The sequence below is a fragment of the Lampetra fluviatilis genome, chromosome 5, assembly GCF_964198595.1.
Source record: "Lampetra fluviatilis chromosome 5, kcLamFluv1.1, whole genome shotgun sequence".
Classification (NCBI taxonomy): Eukaryota; Metazoa; Chordata; class Hyperoartia; order Petromyzontiformes; family Petromyzontidae; genus Lampetra; species Lampetra fluviatilis.
The window spans coordinates 2194559-2222213 of NC_136279.1; the positions used below are offsets into that span (position 1 = coordinate 2194559).

Sequence of the window (27655 nt, forward strand, 5' to 3'; positions counted from 1 at the left end):
GATGGGGCTAAACTTGTACATTTCCACAGTGGGAATAATGATGGTGTCTCCCATTGGAAGGCACAATCCTTTACAATTCAGGACAATTAATTTGAATCCTGCGTGATTTATTTAGGGTTGTGTGAATTCAATTGGGCAGAGTAGTGGTTCAGTGGCGAGCACACTGTGCTATGAACCCGGCAACCTCCAGTTCCCGGGCCCGCCCTCACTAGCCCACACTGACTAGATTGGTGAAGTATGGCCAAACAACCGCTATGACCGACAATGGCGTGTGGAGCCATTCATCCAGGGGCTGTGAATTAACAAGGGCCCGTACATTTAAACATGAACTTTATCAAGTTATTAAAACGATGCGTGTGTCCGTTCAAAAACTATGTTTTTCTGACTTTGTTAAATGCACTTTCAAATTAGTAACCAAGTCGTTTTCAAATGGTTGGACTGATTTGGAATCAATGGCAAGTTATTCAAATCTGTATTCTTTGGGTCTTTGGGTAAAGTCACGTAGATAGGTTCAAAGAAAATAGCAAAAAAACTATGACGTAACACAAGCGCTCGTGTTGTGATCGAAACGTCGTAGTTTTTAATAATTTTTGTTATTTCCTTTGAACCTATCTACGTGACTTTACCGAAAGACCCAAAGAATATAAATTCATGCAGTCACAATAGCTTTAAGTCAAGGTTTAGCCAAATCTGGTTCTGCAGTTTTATCTCGAGCACTGTACGATCTGGTCAAACCTGATGTAATTGAAACACTCCATGAATGTTGAATAAAAAAAACGCACTTAATTCAAAAAGGTAATTATCCAAAAAGCAGCAAATTTATTCAAATCAAATGCACACTTTTTGTAATTCGGTAAATTGGTTTTTAATTCATTGCATGGTATTTGACTCGTGGGCACACTGGTTATGGGGTATTTAATATATATTTTTATATTGATACCCCTCCAACAATCCCCCTGATTTGCTAAAAAAATATATTTAGAGACGGAACTCTAGGTGAAGAATATGTTCTGAAGAAATGATCAAATTTTTCAACGATGTCAAATATTCTCAATGCGTTTGCTTACGATCGAGCGCTTGTGCGGCAACGGCAGGACGGACGTGGCCACGCAGGGAGACGTGGGAGATGCGATGGGGAGGGAGAACGCGAGACGGACTCCAACGACGGGGATCAAAGGGGGGGGGGGGGTACGCTGCCGATGAGACGGCGGCAGCAGCGGAAGAGTACAAAAGAGGAGAAAGCGACAGGAACGAGAGCGCAAAATATGAAGCGGGGCACAAAGCAAGGTACTAAAAAGAAGAAAAAAAGACGCAAAAGTTAAAGTGCAAGAGGAAAGAAAGGGGCATGCAGCGCACACGATAGGGATTAAACACGCGACAGATGAGGCGGCGTGAAAGGGAAAACGGCGCAAGTGCAAAGCGATGTTATCGCGCCAAAAAAATAAAGGTCCGAAAAAAGACAGAAAATACAGCGCAGATGATAAAAAAAATGTATGTCTGATTCAAGAATAGAATCTGTACACCAAATCGGATGCGATGGATAGAAATGCCAGCTGAAGAAATCCTTCCTGATTTACGATTGATCTTTCATGTCGTAAACCCTCCTCCACCCGACACAACCAATTAACAAAATTTGTCACGTGACGAACAAACATGCCGATTTTACTACTGCGTCAGCACACGACCGGCTTGTTGGAGAGGAATCTCGCGACATTCATCAATCGTGAATCACAATTATCGATCGCGAAAGCCCACGTGTGGAATCGTACCTTTTTTTCCCGGTGGAAAATGTCCAAATTCCATCTCACTCGCGAACTCCTGCACGTAAGATGATGTAGGTGGGCGTTTGTTAGTCCCCCTGTATGTCCACAGCAGATGCAGCCGGTACCCAGGGGTGCATCTCATCCCAGGGGACTGTTGGCAGACCTCCCGCTGACGGAGAGGCCCTGTGGACACCAGGAAGAGTTAGGCATCGCCCGTGCCTCTTGTCTCTCTCTTATCTGCAAAATTTCAGATAATATAAAGGACCGAACCCTAAGGTCATAGACGATGCAGACTAAAAGGGCCACAGGTAAATGGAGTTGCACAGTAATGTACGGTAGTTTCGGTTGGTGACATTTTGGATGCCACGAAGGGTAATTGTTGAACTAAACCTGGTGAATATGGATCTTAAAACAATTGTGCCGCTTATTTTGTGAGACGAGGGCATGCTTCACTTCCGACATTGTTGTTTGACAAATTAACCTTATGGCGGGACCCCGGGGTCCCGAATAAACGTAAGTAAAAAAAATCGTAATTTATTTCTTCTTGGCGACTCCGTCCCACCACGCAAATAAACGCCGCGACCCACCTGGCGCAGATCGTTCAGTTGTCGTCCAAGCGCAGCAGCGAGGACGAATGCGCAGAAGAGCTGAACAAGCGAATGCCCTCCATGCTCGGGTATGGGCAGGATCATAAGTCTCATCCAAAGCTGCTCAAACTGCCTACACGACTTAAGTCCTTTATTTGTCATAACGGGATGCATGATACGGTGAAACTGCTCTCTTATCTTCATTATTATTTGTGACCTCCCAATGTCTGCAGCTCAGGATCAATCGATGGCAATCCTATTACCTGCAGATATTTAACATATGAGATGCGTTGCATCGTTAATTCTCTTGTCCGTATGCATCTGTGCAGATAGGTTTTTGCGGTTAAGCCATAGTCCCCACATACCGCTCGTATCAATGCGGATAAGAGTAACGGCGACCCACTACTCTGTAGAGTAACATTGCTATAAACGCTTGTTACAATATGAACAGCGCATTGAAAACGCGTACTATTTTATGTACTGTTTACAAAGTGTGTTCACAAATCCACACTGAGAAACACGATGATTGACAGAGGGGTGTAAATTATTTTTTCGATAGTGTTTTTAAATAGAGGTACTGCAGGTAAGTCGTTTTCAGTTTTAAAGGCATAGTTTAACAAGACAACACTTGCCACCATCCTTCAAACGCATTGGTGAAAAAGAGCAAAGTTTTTGTTTACTTTATACCTATCACCCAGGAATGTCCTTAACGCTCGTGACGTGACTCCACGTCGACCATCCCCCTCATTAATATTCATGAGCAGGTGACGTCCTCCAAATGGACACCCCCCCCCCATTATTATTAGCTACTATAATGAGCCAAGCATCTCTGTGTGCAACGCTCGTGACGTCAATCCACATGCCCCCCCCTCATTAATAATCATGAGCAGATGACATCACTCCACATGGAGCACCCTCCCCCCTCATTCATAATCATTATAAGGTGACGTCCTCCCAATGGACACCCTCCCCCTAATTCATAATAATTAGCGGGTGACGTCACTCCACATGGGGGGGGGAGGCGCCTCCTCTCCCCTCCTCGGCGTCAACTCACAACCCTCACTACAAAGGCAGAACCCTCACGTCACGTGATCTCCGTCACGCTGTTGAGACATCAAAGTAAAAAGGACGTCATTATGAACAGGGGATTATAACCTTAAAATTAAATAGGTCTGAGTCACCGCGGCCTTACAAATTGCACACGAATTGATGCAATGAATATTACGTCGCTGTCTGTTTTTCGCTTGCAAGTTTCAGATTTACTGCAATACACCAGATCTTGGACGGGCAAAAGGCGAGTAATATAATGTTTATGCGAGAGCCGGGGGCTTATGGGACCCCGGGGTCCCGCCATAAGGTTAAAATGTTGAACGAGTGAAGGATTTAGTTTTAGGATACGCAGAACATCACCAGAAGGACATGGGTATATACTCATGGCTATATTTATGATGCACGACGGCTAAGTATGTTTGAAGTGATCGCGTAATTTGAAACACGACTGGCGTGCATCAATTCTTCTCGTAATAGTTTTTTTATCAATGGAAAAAATACTGAGGGGTTCTTTTCTTTTAATCAAAACGAGGAGCTGTGGGGAGGGAGGGGGGTCTAAGGAGAAAACCCCTGCACGACGTGTCGTGTTGCAGCATCATGTTAGGGTCATTCGTGACTCCAGACATTCCTGTCAACATTTCCCTGACAGGCGAGATCATTGGTGAGCTAATCATGGCGAGTGAGACGAGCGCTGAATGCGTTATTAGTTTCGTCGGTGACTTGTGACCAACGCTTCCTGTCTGACTCCAGCAAATGTGATGCAGATCACGTTACACATTCTGTGGTGTACGCTGCATCCAGTGTAGATTTAACCCCTGCATAATATTACATTGGGTATATGTGTCTGTAATGTATTATGTTATGTATATTTTGGGGGATGGGGGGGGGGATAGAATTGAATAAGTAATGTTTTTTCTGTTTTATAACTAATATATATTTGTACGTGACTTTTGTTGCGGCACCGTTTTGACCAAACCGCTCCAAAACTCAAACTGAACAGAGGCTTTGAAAATATCACGTCAATACGTACAGTAAGGATGTGAATCGTTCTTCTGAAATATAATAAGCAGTCGGTGTTTATAAACATTTTACTCTCTTATCAAAAAGCGTCCCACGAACGTTCTCTCGGTGTGCCGTAGTGGTGGGGCAGTGTCCATCTCCATCGGCAGTTGTGAGCCACTAGGGGACAGCTCTCACGCTCCTGTGGTGGGCAGCAGTCTCCCCACATCGTGGTACTATGCTGGCTTTATCGACCCCAAAGTGATGATGAGTCAGGTTTGGCGGTTTTAATGGTTGGGTTGAATGTTTATACTGTAAACATGTGCAATGAACAAAACGTGAGGAGGGAAAATAGCCAATTTCTAAATATTCAACTTTTGACTCAGTTAGAAATGTCCGGGTTTCTTTGTGTAACGATGCATTTATGATTCTACTGCTCAGAATACATGCGGTGAATTGTGCTCACACTAATCGATTAAGTGTGCTTATCTTACGTAACTATTTAAGTGTAATGGAGTGAACAAAACTGCACGAAGGAGACAAAACGAAAACAAAACTACGAATAAGAATAAGACAATGACATTGTTTTATGTACACATACGAGGAATCGATCTCAATATTCTCCCTGTTAGCCAACAGTCTTTGTAGGCATCACCAGAGTTACAATTTCCCTCACGCTGGGCCAGTGTCCTTCATTACAAGGCCCCGCGGGGCCTTTCGTGTGGCCCCCCAACAATACACAAGTCGTGAAAACACCCCCATCATGATCGTCATCATCGTGCTGCTGTCAAACCCAACAATGGTTTCAAATGGTGTGGCGACCCTTCTCACACTGATGATGTCCCCCCTTTCTCTATTTAAGGCCTCGACACAGAGGCGTAGTTTCTCTTTGTGCCTATGTTTGCTCTCTCTCTATGTATCTCTGTGATATCTGTCTGCTTATATGTCTGTCTATGTTTCTGGTTCTGTGTTTAATCTCTCTCTCAAATTTAGCATTCTCAGGAAGAACGTAATCAACCAGGTAGGGTGTTGACTGTTATGTTATCCGACTCTCTGTTGTATTACATTACATTTCTAAGTATACTAGATTTGTGTTTCTATTTAATTTATACCTGATGATGATTGCTTGTGTTGCAATCGAAACGTCGTATGCTAGTATTTAATTAAATTTATTATTTTATCTTTATACGTGACTCTACCGAAAGAACCAAAGAATGATGATGTCTTATTGGCCAAAGTGCCCCCCCACCCCCCTCTGTGGTAAATGAGTGAAGAACACTGGGCTGGGTGATACTTGCGGTGGCACGGATGCATGAGCACAACTAACTCAAACAGCCAACATATTAATACTTCTAGATTTAAAGTTTTCGTGACTGCAAGGATCCATACTCTTTGGTTCTTTCGGTAAAGTCACGTAGACGAAATTGATTTAACTAAATAAATAATAAAATGTTAATAACTAAATTAAATCACGACGTTTCGGGCGCAACACAAGCGTCCGTCATCAGGTGGGACAACCACAGCAATAAACAATTGCTGCCTTTTCGCCCACTTCAGCAATTGTTTTTTGCTGTGGTTGTCCCACCTGATGAAGGACGCTTGTGTTGCGCCCGAGACGTCGTGATTTAATTTATTTTATTTTATACCAACGTGACTTTACCGAAAAAACCAAAGAGTATGAATCCTTGCAGTCACGAAAACTTCAAATCAAGCCAACTGATTCGTCAATAGCACTTCCTTAAAAAAAATGTGTATTATAATAGGTGACATTTTAGGCAATGGCTCTCATGCACAGCCAATCGCCCCTTCTCTCTCTCTCTCTATTTGTGCTGTGAAGAAGGACCAATGCCAAATCATCACCTATTATATACAGTTTAAGGCAGTATTATTGACGGATGTGTTGAAATTCTCATACAACTCTGTCACAGCAGTGCCTTCTCCGGTCCCGTATATTATATTTTATATATATTGCATAAGCTGCAATCGGTATCACAGCTCATAACCAACTGCATAAAATAATGGAAAAAATAGTAAAACAATGAGGTTATAATCTGTATATCCTGAAGAGATTACCGTTGTCATGAATTATATTTATCCAGTTATCCACAATTTCCCACAGGTAAGTAGTAGGCTACCTGTGTTCAGCTGCGCCTACTTGCAGAGTAAGAATCGCTCGTGGACGAACGTGAGTTGTAAACTCACGCCCAGCGTTGTCGTCGTGGATTAGACGATGTTAAGCAACATGGATAGAGCGGCTATCGCTTCCTGTTATGCCTTGTTTGCAGATAAGCACTTCCATGCATTGTATTGTGCTATGACTTGGATAACAAGAGTTGAGATTAGGACTACGCTGAGTTGTGTTTCTATGAAAACCAATTCTCATGGTTGTGTTCAGGCCATATGCACTGCTGGTCGCGGGCGAATTTTTTGTCAATTTGGTTATTTTAATTTTTGCTGATGAGTTAGGGACTGGTTTAGCTTTGTGATTAAAATCCTGGCATGCTAAATGCCATTTTTGTTGTTGTTGCAGTGAGGATGTATGCGTGCAGTAAGCATTTTTGTGACACATTTCGAGTAGCATGTGTGTCGCAGCCGACTGTTGGTATGATGTATTAAAAAAACCGAACCAACGGATAATGTCTCAGGCCAAGGGATTTAAATTGTGACGAAACGGGCCAGGCATGTAATCAAGTGTGGTGTGTGACCAGTTAACGAAATAATAAAAATGCTGTTACATTCAGCGACCGGTGTAGTGGCCACCACCACCCGACTCTGAATGGCCTCGGGAGGGATGAGGAGGGAAGGGGATTGTGGGGGATGGGGTAGACATGGTGGAGGGAAGGTGGGAAGGCGGGATGATGATGATGGTGGCGGGGGGGGGGATGTCGGGGGAGGGTGTAGCAAGCACTGCGTGCACATGGGAATGAGTTTGACAGACATGCGGGAATACATGCGCGTACGTGCATAGGTTCGTACACGTGCAATGTGTATTGCAGCGTTGTGTGTGAGCGTGTGCCGTGTTTGACACGTGCATGTTGAGCATGTATCGGCACTGCCTTTCCGGTCTTCATGAGTACTAACAGCACTTGTACCAACAGCACGTTCAGGCTATATGGGGGATCGTTGTAATTGTGTATGTAAGTAACTATTTGCGTGACAGTATATATGTCATATGTGTGATATTGTATATGTTAGGAAATAGCAATGTATTACACAGCACAGTACTACTCTATATTGCAAATTAGGTGTATGTGAATGCTGTACATATGTCCGTATTATATGTACCAAATTATCTATATTGTATTTGTATCTGTTTTATAAGAGCAGTGTGTATATACAGTATGTGTATATATGGACTGCAAGTTTATAAATAGTATATTTTAATTGACCTATGTTGTATTTACTCCTTTAAAAAAATGTGAGATCCTTCTAAATTATTTATTTGTTCTTTTTTTTAATCAATGAGTAGCGTGCATGTTGATGAAATATAAATACACGATACATAATGCATACCCTTGAGAATTAAAATAACTGAGTACTACATTTAAACTGACATTTGTTCATCTTAAGAGGGCGTATTAATACGAATGTGTTCTTGCAGCGGTAATATCAAGATGATTACATCAATGCCCTCGTGTGCTGTATGCTTAGCGAATATGCAAAGGCAATGAATCAGGGGGTGGTGGTTGTGGTTCGAGTTCAAATCATGAGCAGGAGGTCACACCAGCCCCATGTTCTCCGGGGTTGATAGAATCGTGCGAGCTACATTAGATGTCCCATAGGAACACCGGCACCCGTGTAAGAATGTGGAGTTTCCAGTCTTGGCTCAGGCCCAACCAATGGAGGCACGTGAAATGTTCCTTAAGCTTTAGTCAATGGAATTCTGAGATGTTTTGTGGTCTGAGAGAATGATTCCAGGCGGCATGTAAGAGAGAAAGGAGCAGGGTGCTAACGAATCCTGCTTGACCGACTGAATGCATAGTCAGCATAGAGAAATAATGTGGGTACATATTCTCCTGCAACCACAGTCATATGTGAATGCAGTGTCGGGCACGTGATGACAAGAATAGCAGTGGATAGGCCATGGCTCACGGTCGATCCACTGGCCAGGTCCTACACGTTGCACAGCTCTCCCCATTCCAGGATCCGAGGGAGAGAGGGAGCGATGGATGTTTCACGGTCTGCGTCTCACCGCAGCCACGTGTGCCAGTGACAGCGAGGACCCGAGGTGATTGATGTCCCCTTTCTCAGAAGGACCTTCTCTTCCTCGCGAGCCACTCATTTTCAGCGATTTCAAATTAATACTCGCAAGTTATTTATTATTACGACCACTACTACGGTACTACGATAGCAGTCCAATTAAAAAACGCCTGCAAAAATGGTCACGTATTAATTAAATCGCCCATTTATTTTATTTTATTTAACAATACAACACAATAGCAATCAACCAACGACTCACGTATAATGCACCTTGATATGAAAAAACAATCTCATTAACAATACCTATACTGTACTGTGTGTTTATAACAGCAGCCGACTTTAGGTCGAGAGATAACGAGATAATGTAAAGCAAGAGGAGACGGTGACGTGGGATGCATATTATATTATAAGCTACAGAAGCTGCGAGGGATACGCTGTGGGTAGGCGCACAATGCGGACGCGCGCCACGCCTGTAACAGCAGCCGACTTCAGGTCGAGAGATAATGAGATAATTTAAGCAAGAGGCGACGTGGAATATTTTCTGTATTATAAGCTCATGCAGAAGCGAGGGAGGTGCTGTCGGCAGCTGGGCGAGGAATGTAGACGCTGCTACTGCAGCAGCAGCAGCGATCGATAACCCCCGGGTCAGACAGAGAGACAGAGAGAGAGAGAGTTGTGTGAATTGGTTTGGGGAGCAGAAATCAATAGCATCTCCTCACCGTCGGGCATGCGAAATGTTCTTCTCTGGCGGGAAGGGACTGCTTTGATTGCGAGGATGTATGGACAAAGCATTATATACAATGCACGGTTTTTACTACCCTCTAGCCCAGCCTCAGCCGGCTATCAAAATCGCTCAGATACAAATGTGGCGTTGTCATAATTTGGACGGGCTACGTACGGTGTTCCATAATAAGGCTTTGCTCTCTTTTTTTTACTTACTTGCTTGTCAGTGCTCTGAAAGCTCATATGTATTTGAAGCTTAATTTTGTCTAATTTAATTGTATATGGGCTTCACAAGTATTCAAAAGAGCGCTATAATTGCATAACCACCCTAAATGCCCTGCACAGTCATAATTGCCAAAGTGAAGTCCAACTTTTAAAAGCGCGGTGAGCCTCGACTTCCTCGCTATATTTCAACGTGGTAAATACAATCCGTCCTAAAATCACGAAAAGGTGCTTCAGTGTCAGATGTATTCAAGACGACTGTTGTTGTTGTTGTACGTAGAAGTCACGTTTGACATTCGCACGCGCACCCCCTTTTGGTTTATCCGAAGCGGTGTGATGAGCCGCAGACCGCGTGGCGTTGCACGTTGATCCCGCGCGGCCTTTCGAGGGGATCTCGTGCTCGTGAGAGTGTCGTCTTATCTGCATCTTAATGTTGGCTTTCTGGCGCAAATCATATTTCTTTTTTTTGTCTACGCCGCATTGTTGTTCTTGTTGTTGTTGTTGTCCGTGTGTCACGGCTGTTTCAGAGGCATCACGGCGCATTTGTTACACGTAATGCGCTTTATGTGGGATGGATGGGATGCGTCCACAAGTGCACGCGTTATGCTGCTGTTGCGCACCCAACAACAACAACAACAAAAATCTGCACAACCAATTAATTACACCCACGCGCGCGCGCTCACGGGAGGATTTTATGAAGCGTTAAACCCCTTCCCTGCTAACAAGGCCCTTGCACCCCCCCCCCCCTCCTCGATTAGACACCAACAAGGGCCGCGAGATAGAGACTCTCCTCCTCCCCCAGACGAGCCCCACGTGTTACAGCTACACGCACTGCATGGCAATGGCTCGCTTGAGTGGGGAAAGCGAGAGCCTGCCGATGGAGGAAGGGCGAGGGAGACCTTGAGAGGCGCCGGTTTGGTATTTGGAAGGTGCCTTTGGTCACCGTAATGATCCTGCGTTTGAACGTCTTGGCGGTACACCGATGGTGCACGGTATACATTAAAGCAAACATTCGCTCGATAATTATTTATTTCGCCGCAATTCGCAACCCCCGGTCAGAAAATCTTGCGAGGTGGCGGTGGTGGTGTTGCGTCAACATCAGTTCTCGTGATGTCGATGCAGTCGGAAGACGAATAGTAGGTTAAATTTAAATTTTAGACCGTGTTTTTTTGTATGAGGATCCGGTGTGTTATGGTGCACCGGTGCACTGCCAATACCTCGATTTCCAGCTCATCCAGATTCACAAATACTGGCGGCTACCTCGACCGGTTTGCCGCGATGAGGATAACCTCGCCCCTGTTATCTCAGAGCCCTCTCAGACTTGTCAGCGGGTGTTCAGTGCCCCGGAAGGCTTTCTTGCTTAGTCCCCCGGTCTCTGGTAGCTCATTTAATGGGTGGTGCGCTCTCCAGGTACCTCGAGGCTACGGCCCCATGCTCGGCTCTGGTGTGACACTGGGGTAATCAGGGGTAGTGTTCTGGAGAGGTGGCTGCGCTCTGCTGCCACGACGACGCTAGACTCCCATTGGCCTACTTGGTTCGTGGCTGTCTGGCTGAACACAAAATATATTTTGAAGCCTTATCAGGCATCACGACGTTTGTCATATGCAGAAACCTTGGAAATACCAGCATCCATCCAGGTAAAGCATGGAACCTTCCTCATTTGCACAATTAAATGTCGTATTTGTCAGCCCTCCACGTTTAAGATTGGTCTTCGTATCCAACATACTGACGGTTTTCAAGCCTATGAAATGCTTCGGATTTTGACTAACTACTCGCAGTAACTTGTCTTTTATGTCAACAAATATGAACCGATCTCCTGGATGAATTACCCAACAGAGTACAACACCCTGCATACTGCTCACATCCTATATCTCATGGGCCTTCTGCTCCATTCTACTCTGGAGATTTCAGAATATGTGCCTGTAGTCATCTAAAACGGTTGGAAAGTAACTCCACGGCAATCCGCGTACGAATCCACATACAAAGCAGTTGTTTTTACACGCGCAGTTTTGGGTCAACTCAGCCAAAAAAGAATGACAGCCTGAGTCATGAGAGATGTCAGAGCGCTGAGCTGGCAACGCTGAGATCCTGAGTTCGTAGCAAGGTGGCCGCCCGTGATTTAAACTGGGTTCCTAAGGTCAGTGAGTTGATAGTGTCAGCCTGGTCATCAATGACTGCACAACACAATCATAATTTTTTTTAGTTTTTTCCCACTTGATTTGACTAAATTCAATCTCTGGTAATAACATATATTTATAATATTACATTTGCCCGCCACTGCGTGAAAGGTAAAAAACTAAAAATGCCACTTTAAAGAGAGACCGGTGAAGACCGGTTTCCACGGGTGATTCTGGACACCCTTGCAAACGACCCGTTTAATCTCAAGGGAAATATTTTGAAATATATTCTAAAAAATCCTCTGACACAGAGGGTGCACTGCTTTGCGAGATTTCCAAAAAGGATTATTCATTTCTTGACGTGACGCCAATAACAGAAATGGAATAAATTGTGAGAGGAAAAAGCAAACAATAGACGTGAGAAGGCATGGATAGAAGAGACCAACATGTATTCTCAACACTCTTGATTAAAAACATACATACAAATACACACATACGATACGTACAAATGCTGCTCACACCGCCCACAATTCGCCCATTGCAGCCACGTGACCTTATTTGGTCGCCGATGCTTCGACACAACTTATTTTCAAACCGTCACCAAACTGAAGTCCTGACCGTTCTTTTCAACAAGGCATCTTGGTCCTGGGCACACATCATCTCATCGTTGGTTGGATGGATCCCATGGTATCGGTGCCGAACCGCTTAATCGTGGCAAAGGAGCTAACTCTTGTGGCCATCATGCAAGGGCCACCAAACTTGGAGCAGCACGGCCCATAAGCCATTTCGTACCAGAATCACAATTGCTTGCCCTTTGCTGCCATTATCTGATCCAGACTCACATCCTGACGTAACCCAGATCGCCCTTGCAAAAGAGGCAATTTTTCATCCGTCTCAATGGATTTATTTCATCTCCTGGTTAAATATATACAAGATACAGCATCGTTTGTAATGAATCTGGCTTTGTATAATGCATGTGAAAATGTAAACATCACCCTAACAATGTGCATCTATAGGTCTTGGAGGTTCCAACGTCTCTTGCAAGTGCTCACCCACAGAAAACATATGGTGGGATGCTGTGAATCTGCTAAAAAAAACAATACGATGAGTGCCAACTGTGCTTTGAGGTGGAGCAACTGATATTATGTTGAACTTCTTTCGCACCGTACGTTGCCAACCGTGCTAATAGGGGGTGCGGGTACGAGCCCAAATAGCGCAGAAGGCGAACAATGAAAACGTGTTGCTTTATAAACTACACACGCGCACACACACAGCAGAGCATGTCCTAACTAACCCAGCGAGCCAGACACTGCAGTCCGTGTGTGCAGTGGGCACGCTTTGCTTCAAACCCCGTCTCACAATCTCGTGTCGACCACTGTGGACATGACTGCCGCGATGCGCCCCTCTGCAAAGAAGAGGTGGCAGCTGGTGGCTGGGCAGCCCTCCCGGGGAGGGTCGCTCTGTCCTCTGCGCGTGACTGCATGGCCCACTCTCTGCTCGTTCCACTGATGCCTCATCCGACATTTTTTTCCCGGCACCTCCAGTTTTGTTCTCCTGCACATTTACAAAAACGTGCGCTCAGATTGTCTGGCTGCTACCAGAAATTCCAAATATGATGATGACGCAAGCTACCGTGATGCGATATCACGTGTGGCCAGGATGCCTCTGAAAAGAGCGAATAGCTCGTTGGGCTTTACCTAGTAAATAAAATAGTAGCAGTCCAGTATTCAACTCCCATATCTTTATATCTTCATGTTGTTCCTCGCTTCCCCAGTTGTAAACGACTTTCGTCCCCGGTTTCGGATAGCATCATCTTGAGATGCGGTTTGCACTCGGATGTATAATAAATGTTAACGTTGTTGGTGTTGTGAATTCATTTGCTTTGCGGTAATCACGTAACGCTGTGAAGTCGTGTGTGCCCGTGCAGTCAAATAAATATTTGAAAGTTAAATTTTTCTAAAGACTGCTGTTAGAACCCTGCCATATAACTTCAAAGGACACATAGCAATAGTAATGACAAAATGTAAATATATTAACGTGCACAACATTGTTTTAAAAGTTGTATATTTAAAGTGGATGCACATTGCAGTGGAGTGTGATAAATTAGTGTTCAAAAAAATAGGTACGGGCATCGTCAATATTTACGATAATGGCGTCAACAGTATTGACACTGTAGGTCTAGGCATATACAGGTTGCCTAATAAATAATGTTGCGCATTCTAAATATGCCTTCAATTTTTGTTTTTTATTTTATTTTACTTTCTACGTGACTTTACCGAAAAAACCTAAGAAGATGCCTTCAATTGTAAGTTAACTCATCGTGCTTTGCTCTCATGCTCTCCTACACCTCAACTGGAAGTGCTTCATTATCCAGCGGCCACTCCGGACACTCTGGTCACTGTGGTCACTACTCGCTCACCGGCAGACAGTCACCTCCTCACCACTCGTATCTCGCTACTTGCACGATTGCTGTTCCCGTGGCACCTCTAACCAATGTTTTTTTATACTAATCAATTGTTTCTATTTGACCAGGTAAGGCCCACTGAGCTAGATAGCTCTTTCTCAGAAGCAACCTGGCCACAAATGATTGCTCAACGACGTGGCTTATCATGATGTGGAAATTTATAGCAGCCAAATACTCTAAACGCACGTCGTTTCTAAATACGATTTAAAAAAATATGGAGGACCCAGAGAAAAATCCACGCGACCAAAGGGAGACCATGCAAACTCCAAATATTCAGCAGGCGTCAGGGTCGGGATCGAAACCCACGACCTCCTGTATACCAGGCGAGGTAGTTAACATCTCCTAGCCGCCTTGTCACCTCACCCCTTGATTCATCCTGCCATGACGAGGACTCGTTCTGCCACAGCGGCTGTTTCGTCAACTTCCACACTGTGCTCACGCTGCGGGTCACAACACCTCTCTTGTTCGCTTCTTCCCTCTCACGCTGCTCCACTTTGCAATTCTCTCCCCACACACACCTTCCTCGAGCCCTTTGTGACCTTGCTCGATTCTGAAAACCTGCTAACTCGAACCGATCACAACTTTGTTCCTGCTGATTGTTCCGCTTGACGTTACGGGCCTTTGGGCTTGTGCTCAATAACCGCGTTTAAATAATTATAAATAAACAAACGCTCTCCTTTCATCTGTCTTGCAATTATTTGTCAAATGTGTTCCAAATAAAAAATAAAACCTGCCAGAGTACTGAGCGTCAGAAACACGCCACACACGTGGCATTTCATTTCTCACGCAGGATTTGACTGCCGCGCAGCATCCCTACGAACCGGGCTCTCAGAGTGTGTACCCCCCTCCTACCTTAACACGTCCGTAGTAGCAGCTTTTTCTCTTCCCTCGACCGGCGTTGCAACCAGACGGGGAATAGAGCCATCGGAATTAAACATTGGCATGGACGCTGCTCCCCCTTGCAGTCCTGGAGTAATGTCCCTCGTAAAGGGCAGATGGGACGGTGTGTAAATATAACCACTTTTGCTGGTGTTGCTCACAAGCTGATGTTCCTTATATCGGTTTGTAAATATGACCACTTTTGCTGGTGTTGCTCACAAGCTGATGTTCCTTATATCGGTTTGTAAATATGACCACTTTTGCTGGTGTTGCTCACAAGCTGATGTTCCTTATATCGGTTTGGTTGACAGACACTTTATACGAATGTGAGAATAGGGCCCCGGATCTGTGATTTGAAAGCATACATATCACTGTTTTGAGATGCGTGTTATCACGTAACATTAGAAAGCTGTTCCATTGTACTGTTTTATTCAAAGTTTCACGTTGTTGTTAACGTTTCATGGATGTGTATTGTTATACTGTTTCATGTTTTAACGTGCATTTTTGGAAACTGTTATTGTGTTGGCAATTTGTCAAAGCAGTATTTAGCGTCCTTCACAAATTGCAATATATGTTTGTCTTTAAGCAAAGTATTATTTGCTTTGAAAATTGTGCTTTTTTACTCAAGAAGGTCTGATTCTCAAGACTTTTAAGGTAATATTTCAATGTGTAATCCCAATTTTGTAATTTGCAGGACATTTTTCAGCATTGGGATGTTTGGCCAATGCCCACAACATTGTATATTATTGTTTTAGCTATGGGAAGAAACCAGGAGAACCTGGAGGAAACCGAAGGAGAGAACATACAAACTCCACGCAGACACTGGCCAGAGTCAGAGATCGAACCCAGGCCCTTCTTGCTCTGAGTCACAAGTGTTACCACTGCGCCACTCTGTCACCCATTTACATTGATACTGAAACATATGAAAAGTTTTCTCGATTCATGAGAACGTGCTTTCAGCTTCAACTGGTTTTCCACTACAAAGAATGGCAGAGCTCGACATTGCCGAGCCAATAATCTGTGTCGCTCCTAGACAGATACAGATATTTCTGTTAGACCAGCGGAGATTTTCCGACTAAGGGTAGATGTGGGGGGGAAGACACACTGAGCCTTATCATGCTGTTGATACCGTCAGGGGAAATCCTTTTTTGTCGCTAAGTGGAAAACATTTTTTAAAGTTTCTCATGCACCTCAAAGTTGCATTACCAGGTAAAATAAAGAGCTGGTTTACACCAGGATAAACAAAAAAGAAAAACATTCACACGCAGCCGAATGTTTCTCGCGAAGCGGAAACTAGTTAAGCCTCTCAGAAGAAACATGTACGCATGTTCAGCTTTTCAGCACATGGCAATGTCCATCGTAAAACCCCAGAAGCTCCGCTAGACCGTATCACTTCCCCACAGCCCGAAATGGGGGTTTACCCAGTCAGTAGCAGTCAATGCCGTAGCCTCTCGTGTGCCTTTGCCTCCGCCTTCAGTTTAGCAGTACTTGAGCAACAACAACAACCGCCATTCACCACTAAGTGGCGGTGACGTCACCACGGCGCTTGTGCCAGGCTATGTGCACGTTGAGGCCATGTGAAGTGTCGAACGCCCGCTGGCAGGAGGTCACGGAGCAGACCCAGCAGGTGCCATGGGTCGACTGACTGAGATGACTGGAAAGGCGATGTTGAATAATCCTTGCCAGGACCTTTCCCGGGCACACAGAGGAGTGAGATGCCCCTGTAGTTGTTACAGTCTGTGCGGTCCCCCTTCTTAAAGAGGGGGACCACCAGGGCACCCTTCCAATCCTGCGGAACCCGTCCAGTGGTCCAGACTGTTGTGATTTCATGTAGGGCAGTCTGTACACAAACGCCACCCTCCCTCAGCATTTCGCTTGGGAGATCATCTTTGCTCGGTGCCTTTCCTGGTCTCAGGCTCTGGATTGCCTTTAGTACTTCCTCAACAGATGGCACCTCAGCCAGCCACTCACAGGGGGTAACTTCTTCCAATATTTGAGGCACCGCAGTCTCGGCAGGGTCATCCCCACTTTGTGCCACGTTGTTTTCCAGGCTGAGGGATTTCCCCTCCCCCAGGACCTCACAGAAATGCTCAGCAAATCTGCGAACCTGATCCTGGGGGTCGGAGATTGGATCACCGTTCTTTCCCCTAATGATGGTAATAGGTGTGGCGCTGCAGGTTACTTTTTTGATGGAATTAAAGAGCGATTTATAATCGCGGGACATTGAGGCAGACTCCATCTCCTCGGCAACCCGTGACCACCACCCATCCTTGCAGCGCCTCACGGCTCTCCGAACCTCCGAGCGAAGGTTGCGGTAAGCCTCCTCATTCTCTGACGTGGGATGCTGTAGCCGATGAGAGTGGGCTGCCGCTTTTTCTCAGCCAGCCTGAACACCTTTGTCAGCCAGGGTCTCTGGGGAGGTCTGGACCGTGTACCCAAAGCAGCCATTGCAGCTGCATGAGTCACAGTCCTAAACCTTGCCCATTTCCCCTCGACATCAGGAGGAGTCGGTGGACGATGCCAACCCCAGCTGCAAGCGATGATGAAAATTTCTCGCTTGCAACTTTCATCAACTAGCTGAAACCATGCCACTCTGGGTTTGAATGGGGTCCTGGATGTACACCCACCACCGGAGAAGAAGAATGGCAGGCTCATCTTACAGATGACAAGTCGATGGTCAGTGGGCAGATCAGCTCCACGGTAGGTCCTAATGTCAAGGACATGGGCCCGCATCCGCTGTTCCGTCACTATGTAGTCCAGCAGATGTTCTTGCTTGGACCCGGCATGTATCCATGATGTTGTGTGGATGCGCCGATGCCGGAACAACGTGTTGGTAATTACAAGCCCATGGGCTGCACAAAAATCTAGCAGCCTCCTGCCATTGTTATTGAGCTGATCTGGCCCATGCCTTCCAATCATTCCAGACCAGGTGCTAGCATCATGACCAACTAGGGCATTGAAGTCACCCAACAGGATGACTCTATCCCGAGGGGCCACTTTAGTTAGCACCTGTGACAGGAGGTCATAGAAGGCATCTGACTCATCGGCCTTGCCTGCATCCCTCCATGGATGTTCATCTTCGGTGGGGCCATAAGGAACCACGACCACCACTCCTCGCCTCTGGTTGATGGGAAGGCGAGCCCAAAGTAGCCTGGGGCTTACAGCTTCCCACAACTCACCGCCACGCTCCCACGCCCCCTTCATTCTTTTGTTCAGAAGAAGAGCCACTCCCTGTTGTTTGGCAGTCTCCTGCCCCAAGTAGACTGTCCGCCCCTCATGGGGGCAGGAGCCAGAGCTGGTGCACCGGACCTCCTGAATGCCACAGAGATCCAGGCGGTACTGGTCCAGCTCCCGACAGAGGAGTGGTAGCCTCTCCTCCGCAGTGAGCGTTCTAACATTCCACGTGGCCACACGTAGTGGTTTTTTGTTGTTTCTGGAGGAGCCCCGAGGGTAAGGATTCAGTCTCCTGGCTCCACCAAATGGGGTTTGGCCAGGAGACGTCATAGACGCCTGTCCCTCCGGGGCCTCCGGCACAAGCGTAATAAATATTTTAACTCGTAGTTTAGTGGTAATTAATTGAAGGTGGAGGGGTTACCAGCCCCTCGCACCCGTCCAGATCCCCCATTTGGCCGCTGTGGTGGTTACAGATGCCATGAGGGAAATGGCCAATTTAAGTTGGCCCTCCCCCCACGGCACTGCCCACCACAGCGTTGCCGTCCAGCACCACGAGGAGGTAGGGGGTTGTTTTTGCCGGACTTGAGCACGCAGGATGGCACATGCAAATTGCTGAATTAATCCAGTTGCATGTACTTTGTGTGCCGTTATTAGCGGAAACTTTTTGTCCGCTGTTTCTTTTTTGAATTATGCCACAGCGGCGTAGTGGTTAGCCCACTTCAACCCTGGTGTGATGAGTTAGATTCCCAGACACGGCTAACATCAGAGATGAATGATATCAGAATTCCCCTACTCTGCACCAATTGGTGCTGACCAGTGTGGTGAGGTATGGTCAAACCCCTCCCCCCACCCCCACATGACCAATGTGGCATGACAAAGTATTCATCCAGCAGTGGATGTATATATACTCTGTTGGGATATACATGATTGTAATTATTGTCACAATGGGGTGTGAAATTATTTATTTAAGGGTATATTTATCTGACGTTTATCTTGTAAGAAGAGTGGGGGAAATATCCAAACGTGATGGGAGTTTGCCATTGACTACATTTCTTTAATTTTCGGCGTAATACACTCAATATATATAAAACAGATTATTGAAAAGTAATGAATATTTACATTGCACAGCACCCATCACTATTTCTCACCAATGCTCCGCATGAAAGCTCTTGTCATCTCATTGCTATAGAATATTGCAACACAAGGTGATTGGTCTGGAATAAGATTATGTAGTGTTATTTTTTTATTGTTTATAAATGTCTGGGAAATGTGACTCGTGAGTTGAAATCTACTCTTTGGTTGGCTTTAGAATGCTGCACGTTGAGAGTTTATTTTGGTACACGGATGGTCACGTGTAGCCAGTTATCTGACCATTTTACACGGGAGATCCGCGGTGCTGCGTGAGCACAACAACAACAACGACAAAAAATATCCATAAGTTACTGAACAATAGTTGAGTTCTTGCTCCACTTTTGCTAATTAGTCCTTCCTGACCCAAAAGGTTTCATCCAATGTTAAATAATAATAGCAGGAAGCTTACAATCCTGTGGGTAGTCAACCCACACACGCATATCTCCCTCCCCCTTCTCTCCCCCCCTCGCCAACCCGCATTACCTCTCTCTCCCTCGTCTCTCCCTCTCTCCCCGTCTCCCCCTTTCTCCCGTATCTCACTCTCTCCCCCGTGTCTCCCTCACTCCCCCGTCTCTCCCCCGTGTCTCCCTCTCTCTCCCGTGTCTCCCTCTCTCCCCCGTCTCTCTCCCGTCTCTCCCCCATGTCTCCCTCTCTCCCCCGTCTCCCCATCTTTCGCTCCTTCTCTCCTTCGCTCTACCCCTTTCACAGTTTAAACATTATATTTTATCAATAAGACGCAGTCGGAAGGGCAGAGCTCTTCCCGAAGACTTATATAATGTGCTGCACTTATTACACACGTGTGACAAACTTTTAAAGAGACCCAGAATAAATACACTTTCATTGTGACTTCTGTTTCATCTAAATGGGATCCCTTCTATATGAATTAAAGTTTATTGGCTGTTACAGATTATATTTTTATGCTTAAGTAGTTTACCTTTAGGCTTATCTTCCTTTTATCTGAGGCAATTAAATTGTCGAGAATGACTGAACTGCACTCAGCAGTAAATACATTTATATTCTTTAGGTCTGTCGGTAAAGTCACGTAGATAGGTTCAAAGAAAATAACAAAAATAATTACAAACTACGACGTTTCGATCACAACACAAGCGATCGTCATCAGGAGGCAAAAAAGAGGGGGAAAGCTGCTGAGGCAGACTGTTTTAAAGGTTTAAAATGGGTGTAGCCCAAGGGTCATAAACGAAGTAGGCAGGGCTAGTGATGTTAATGTGAGCAATTAGCATGTTAATGTAAGATCGGAGAGCGGCCTCCACAACGAGCGCGCGGAGGTGGCTATGTTAATGTGAGAGCTTAGCATGTTAATGTGAGATCGCAGAGCAGCAACGTAGAGCTCGGTGAGCGAGGTGGCTGTGTTAGTGTGGGAAATTTTACCTGTTAACGTAAAACCAGAGAGCCGAAAATAACAACTAACATCGGAAGGTGGTGGTAGGATGGGAACACCATAGCCAGCTATGACTTAAACTGGTTCATAACGTACTTCCAATGATTGCTCAGTTTATACCCATCTTCTCTGTTGAAGTTAGCCAGTGGGTTTGCAAAGTACCGTCGTCTTAGAGAAATCAATTTTGTGTGAGCCCATCGCTTTATAACAATGATCAGCCACGGCCGAGGTATTGGTCCCACCGTGTTTCAGATCTGCCTTGTGTTCACGAACGTGGTCCGAGACATGTCGTTTCGTTTCCCCAATGTAACTGCTGCCGCAGACACAGCTTAGTTTGTAGACGCCGGGGTCTTGCATGTCAGGGATCACATCCTTCACAGATGGGATCAGATCACAAATTTTATGTACTGTGTTAAATCGAACCTGGATCTTGTGTTTGGAGATCTTTTTGGTGACCCTTGTTATGTATGGCAAGGTGATGGTATTGATTGGGTCCTCAGATGGTTATTTCCCAATGGTTGGAGTGATAGCTTTACGGATTGTGTCGTCTGAATATCCATTGATCTTGACTTCAATAATTTCAATGGTGTCAGCTACAGAAACTTTGGTAAACAAAGAGACTACATCGAAACTAATAAGCAAATCACCTGGAGATAGTGAGATGTCCTTAATGATACCAAGTGAGCTGAGTTAGGTACAGCTGAGGTGGTCTTACCAGTGAAAGATCTAATAGTCAACTATTACATATTTTAACCCATTATATGTTTCACCTGATGACGATTGCTTGTGTTGCGATCGAACGTCATGATATTGTTATTATTTTATTAATTTTATTCTTTTTCTATCTACATGGCTTTACCGAAAGATCCATAGAATATGAATTCCTGCAGCCACGATAGCTTTAAGTCGGTGATAATATTGTTGGTTTTCGTAACGAGGCTGTTGGTGGGATCTCTTAAATTTGTTGTATAGCTACCATCATTAAGTAGGTCCTGAATTTTGTTATTGTATGTGCTTTTGTCCATGATGACTGTGGCATTGCCCTTGTCGGCTGAGAGGATGACGATGTCATCTCTCTTTTTTAATTGTGAAAGCTAAAAAAAGGGAGATGATATCATATTCTTAGGTTTTTAATGTTTTTTACCTACGTGACTTTACCGAAAAAACCTAAGAATATGAATCATTGCAGTCACGAAAGCTTCAAATCTAGAATTAAGGAGATGATATCGTCATCCTCTCAGCCCGGTATAAACTGAGCAATCATTGGAAGGACGTTATCAACCAGTTTAAGTCATAACTGGCTGTAATGTTCCCATCCTACCACCTTCCGATGTTTGTTGTTATTTTAAGCTCTCTGATTTTACGTTAACCGGTAAAATTTCCCACACTAACGCAGCCACCTCGCTCACCGAGCTCGACGTTGCTGCTCTGCGATCCTCCATGAACATGCTAAGCTCTCACATTAACATAGCCACCTCCGCGCGCTCGTTGTGGAGGTCGCCCTCTGATCTTACAGTAACATGCTCATTTCTCACATTAACATCACTAGCCCTGCCCACTTCGTTTATGACCCTTTAGCCCAAGCTGCTTCCCTCCTCTTGTTTGCCTCCTGATGACGATCGCTTGTGTTGTTATCGGAACGTCGTAGTTTTTTGTTATTTTCTTGTTATTTTCTTTGAACCTATCTACGTGACTTTACCGAAATACCCAAAGAATATGAATTCCTGCAGTCACGAAAGCTTTAAGTCAGTCAATACATTTACAAACAACTCGGAATGAAAACAACAATACGAAATTAAACCTTGCTGTTATGTCCTCTGATTACCTCTAATGAGACCCAGCACTGTTAAAGTCTGACGTCACTGCGTGTGAAGCAGACTGGAACCACAGAGTTGCATTGAGCAGGGAGACCTGTAGACTCCAGGGTCAAGGAAAAGTATACTTAAATAGCGGTGCAAATGGTGTGAACAAGCGATAATGGTACACACAGTCGCCATTAAAGAATGCAGGGCCATTACATGGAGTACAAGACAATTAAATGCAATTTTAGAGAACACAATAACCTTTGAAATGTTTGTCCTTAAAAATCTAGATGATTGCAAAACACCAATAGACTTGTGCGAGGGAATCCGCAAGACACGGCACATTTGCGAATAAAAGAGATGTGATTGCGTTTGTAAATTTTCTTAAATGACATAAATTAGGGATAACCGCATTTTCAGATGTTCAAACATTTACACATATGTTCGTCATTCGGCGAAACAATCAGCGATTTTTCGTATTGGCAAAAGCCACTTTTCTGTTGATGTCAAATCAGGGTAAAATAGCGATGGAACCCTCAAATAAACAGTTCTCCACTTTTCAATTGAAGCGGTTTCCGCTGTGCGGAGAGGTGTTGGTGCACACGAGCCGTGCACGCCACCACAATGCACGCACGCAACGTTTCACTTCTTTCACAGCCTACGTAGCCAACCGTGGCTATTCGGAGGTGTGGGGGGGAGAGGACAACGAATTAAACACAAAAAGCGGTTCTGAACAAATTCGTTTTCAACCTCGATGATTTAAAAGTGGATGGCTCCAGCGCCTTCCTAATAGTGGAAGGAAGAACGTTCCAGACGGCCACGGAAGTGCACCTGAAAGCGCGTGATGCGGTGGCCGTTTTTGTTCGATGGGCGGCCAGAATCCGCCACTGCGAAGATGACCAGAGTTGCTGTGCTGGTTTATGCTCCTTGGCGAGATCAGCAAGGTATTGTGGTTCATTTGTGGCGAGCACTTCGTGTGTAACGGGGTAGGCCGGGCAGGGAGAGCGCAGACGTCCAGGTTTTCGTGGCTTCTGTCAGGGATGTATGATGAATCCTACGAATGAATGAATGATCGTACTGCGTGAACTTTTGTTAATCCGCTGTTGGATTAATTCCTCCCCATGCCACGTCGACCTTGGTGGTTGACCACATTTCACCACGTTGGTCGGTGTGAATAGTGGAGATGTCCAAATTGATTATCAAATAGCCTTGAGCAAGTGGTGGAAATTCCACATTTCCATGGTGTGGTTACTCTCTATATAGAATCCGAACTTTAGACGTCCTGGCTGGATTATGGAGTGCAAGATATTCGGTGTTAAATAATGTATCTACATTCGCAAAAGGCCAGATATTAACATATGCTGAAGAATGTTCATTGCTCAAGATGTTTTATTGTTTTGTTGTTGTTGCTGAAGACGCATTATTGTCTCGACAGCAATGGAGAACATGTCCAGCGTTGTTCTTGTACGGCTCTTGCAGCAGGACGTGCATCGATGGCTCAGGAGGCTGTTGCCAGCTTACTCGCCTCACGAACTAGAACGTTTCAAATTCACGTTCTCGTTGGAGGTCACCTGCACCTCATCATACCTCAAGGTTGATTAAATGAGGACCATTTTAAATTAGGTCAACGCTTGTTGTCCCGTGGAGAGATTGGCACCCGTAACAGCAATGCGAATGTTCCACCACTGACTGAGGCCTATCAACCGAGATAAGAACTGCCCACTCATTTATTTGTACGCTGAGAGACACTTTTATTTTTTATCAACGAAATCAACACACACGCTAGAGTGGCGGTACAATGGCCAGCGCACTGCACTCAAAACCCAGCCACCACAGTTCAATTCCTGGCCATGGCTGATGTCAGTGGCAAGTGGCATCACACTGGGAAGACAAAGATGCCAGACATAACCCCCCCCCCCCCATGTACTATAACATCACTTTCGTCTACAGTCTACAAGGCTACATGGTGGATCTTTGTATTTGTGTGTCAGGAGTAAGGGACTAATTGGTTGACTTGGGCCCTGGTGGGGTCTTCACAAGAGCGTTATAAAACCTTTGGGGGGCTTTTTTTTATTTCCCTGCCTCCGTCTTAGGATTGTGTGCATTCCCGATGGAAACGTGGGCTCAGTCTGATTTCATTGCTATTGGGATTTCTGGGTGAATGCAGCAGAGCGCACTATTACTGTCACTTTTAATAAACACATGGGTGAGGCCTGTACGGTGGTGCAGTCATGGAAAGCTTAACAGCTTTTAAAACCTGTTAATGATGTGCATTTTAATATACAGTAATTGCTACAAAAGTTCTGAACTTGTTCTAATTTTGTGATTGGCAGCATCGAGCCTCTTGCAAAACCATGCGAAACAGCATTATACAAATTTTAAGATGTGCATTGGCCATTGTTAAACAAAAAAATATTATATCTTGTAATCTATTGCATGTATTACTTGTTAGAATGCACCGTAAATATGTGATTATTTTCAGGAAAAAATGTTAATTACATTCGAGAAATTATATCGGCAATCGTGGTGAAGCAGACATAATTCACTGCGGCAGCATTTGCTATAGAAGTGCATCCACCCAATACAACAGCAACAACCGTTATTCGCCACTAAGTGGCAGTGACGTCACCACGGCGCTTGTACCAGGCTAGGTGTACTTTGAGGCTACGTGCCATGTCGAAGGCTCGCTGCGGGAAGGAGATCAGGGGACAGGGTCCAGGTACCATGCATTGGCTGAGGTGACTGGCAGATGCAGCACCTGTGTTGCCCCGCTGTGCCACATCGCTGCCCCGCGCTCCGCTCGTTGTCGTGAGCGTCGCTCTTCTGCCCTCCGCTGTTGTTGGAGGGTGGCTGCCTCCAACTGCCCAGTAGCAGCACAATCGTGTACTATACCCGCACCTCCGATGAGCATGGTTGGCTATGTGCGGTGCGAAAACAGTTCAACAATTATATACAAATGGCATTTATAGGTTTTATGCTTCATTCAAAGGTTGATGATAACACGAGCCATGGGGGAGTTTATTAAGGAAATGAAGTTTAAGTGAATAATGATACAATTTTAAATGACTTGGCAATGTCTGAAATATGGTGGAGTGATAGAGCACTGGTTGGCGCACTGACATTTATGAATGCACAAAGCTGATAACCTCGGTTATCACGGGTGCGATACGAGTTCAAATCCCGGTCTCGGCTAACATCTGTGGCAAGTGAAATTTGTACTGATCCTGGGCATTCCTTCTTTACCAATTTGCACTCACCAGCGTGGTGAAGTATAGTCAGGCAAACCTCCATGATCGCATGGCACGGCGAGACTTTCATCGAGCAGTTGGTAGATAGAGGCTTTTAAAATATAATTAATGTCCGAGACATTTTAGATTCACAGCTTGGCAGAAATCTAATGTATGTATAAAATATAAATACCATAGGAGTGTATATGGCCATTACTATGGTCATTATCCGGCAATACGGTTCCTACATATTGGGGTGAAATTCTTACTGCCACGGTGAGAGCGACCACAGCATGGGCGCCGCTGCAAGATTGATGATGAGGCACCCTGCCCTTTTATTATCGGCATGGTGCACATGCTTCATTACGCCTGTCTGTCTGCCTGCCTGCCTGCCTCCCGCGCTGGCAGAGAATGCCTCCCGCGTGCAATGCCCTGAGCTCAGCCAGCCAGTCTGGGCAGGCGCTGAGAAATCTGCTATCGGTTGCACAATTCACGCGGACTCTGCCAACCGCAGCCGGCAGTGGAGGTAAGGGGATGTGAGCTCAGATGGATACCGTTTGCATCGAGCTGACCAGTTTGGGTCGTGTCCATCGATGGGCGTCAGTTGACGCTTCGTTATGACCGGGTGACGAAAAAATAGCGTCTGAAAAGTCGTGCTGGATATACAGAGAAAGGAAGGGGTTGTTGGGAAGGGAAGAAGACTGCGAGAAATTTGGTTTGTGTGACATGAAGCAAGAATACGATTATTTCGCTTCTATGTTGGAAATAATTTAACCTTTCTTTGTTTAACTCCTGCATATTCCTGAAAGTTGAATTTCATGAAAAGACTGTTATACGTTCAAATGTATGTAAATTAAAGAGAAAGTGTGATATTTTAATAACACAAGGCACCCGAGAAGACAGCTGGATTAGAGATGTGAATTATATATTGGGTAGGTTGTATTTTTCCTGCATAGAACCTTTTAAGGTCCCTATGATACGTGATGCTACTATACATTCACACATCTTTTGGCGACGTGATGTACTTTGATATTTAATTTAAATGTACAGTACAAAGCACCCAAAGCTAAACCGGGCCTAAATGTGAAGCCTCATGCTCCGCTGCAGCCCACGCGTCTGTGTTCATTGGGACACACATATCCCTGGCACCCATGCATGCGGCTGCGCTTGCTCATGTACTAACCATGGCACCTGCCATACTTATAATCAAAATTGCAATGCATTCATCAATAACACTGCCCTAACAGGATACATATATATGTAATATGTGACATTTTGGGAAATTCTACTTCTTCATGGCAGAGAGAATGTGTCAAGTTGTTGTTTGTGTCTGTGCGCCACTGCCAATGCAGTATCACAAAACATTTATCATCGGGCTTGATGTATCGACCTATATGCCACCTACATCATGCACCCTCCACTACAATTAGACGTAATCTCACATTGTGTGTGAGTGTCCCGTTAAGTTGGCTGTAGCTTATCACTTGTAATTAGAATGCGACATTGGAGGTAGTTAAGTATTATTATTTTATTAGAAACCACGACACATTCAGGCCATTTAGGAGGAAATCGCCACCAGCGTTTTTCACTGGACAGTCTTTGAATGCATCATGATGCCTCCTTTGCCAGTACCAAAATTTACTAATAGGGTTTTTACCCTTTTTTCTGGCAACAAAACTGACACTTTTTGCAAGGAATCATGTTAACATTAACCACAATGCTTGCAGTCAAATGCAAACAAAAAACAATACTCTGATAATTTATGCATTGTCATTGAAACTGATTGGTCGACACCAGTCAGCTTTTCCTAGAGCCTAGTCTCATATGGTAAATTATCAGAGTATTGTGGTTAATGTAAGCATGATTGCTTGCAAAAGGTGTCAGTTTTGTTGCCAGAAAAAAGGGGGGAAACCCTTTC

General features: G+C 45.0%; 1 protein-coding gene across 19 annotated transcripts in view; it reads left to right on the top strand.

The window, feature by feature from the left end:
* Positions 1–27655, top strand: part of LOC144932389 (myelin transcription factor 1-like protein) — a 268350-nt gene that overhangs the window by 109618 nt on the left and 131077 nt on the right. Inside the window, exon 1 of one of the 19 annotated variants that reach the window (XM_078856373.1) lies at positions 26237–26263. The exons of the other annotated variants lie outside the window; for them this stretch is intronic. The gene's annotated coding sequence lies outside the window, so the exon portion shown is untranslated. Of the gene's footprint in view, positions 1–26236; positions 26264–27655 lie in introns of those variants that run through there. 19 annotated transcript variants of the gene reach the window in all.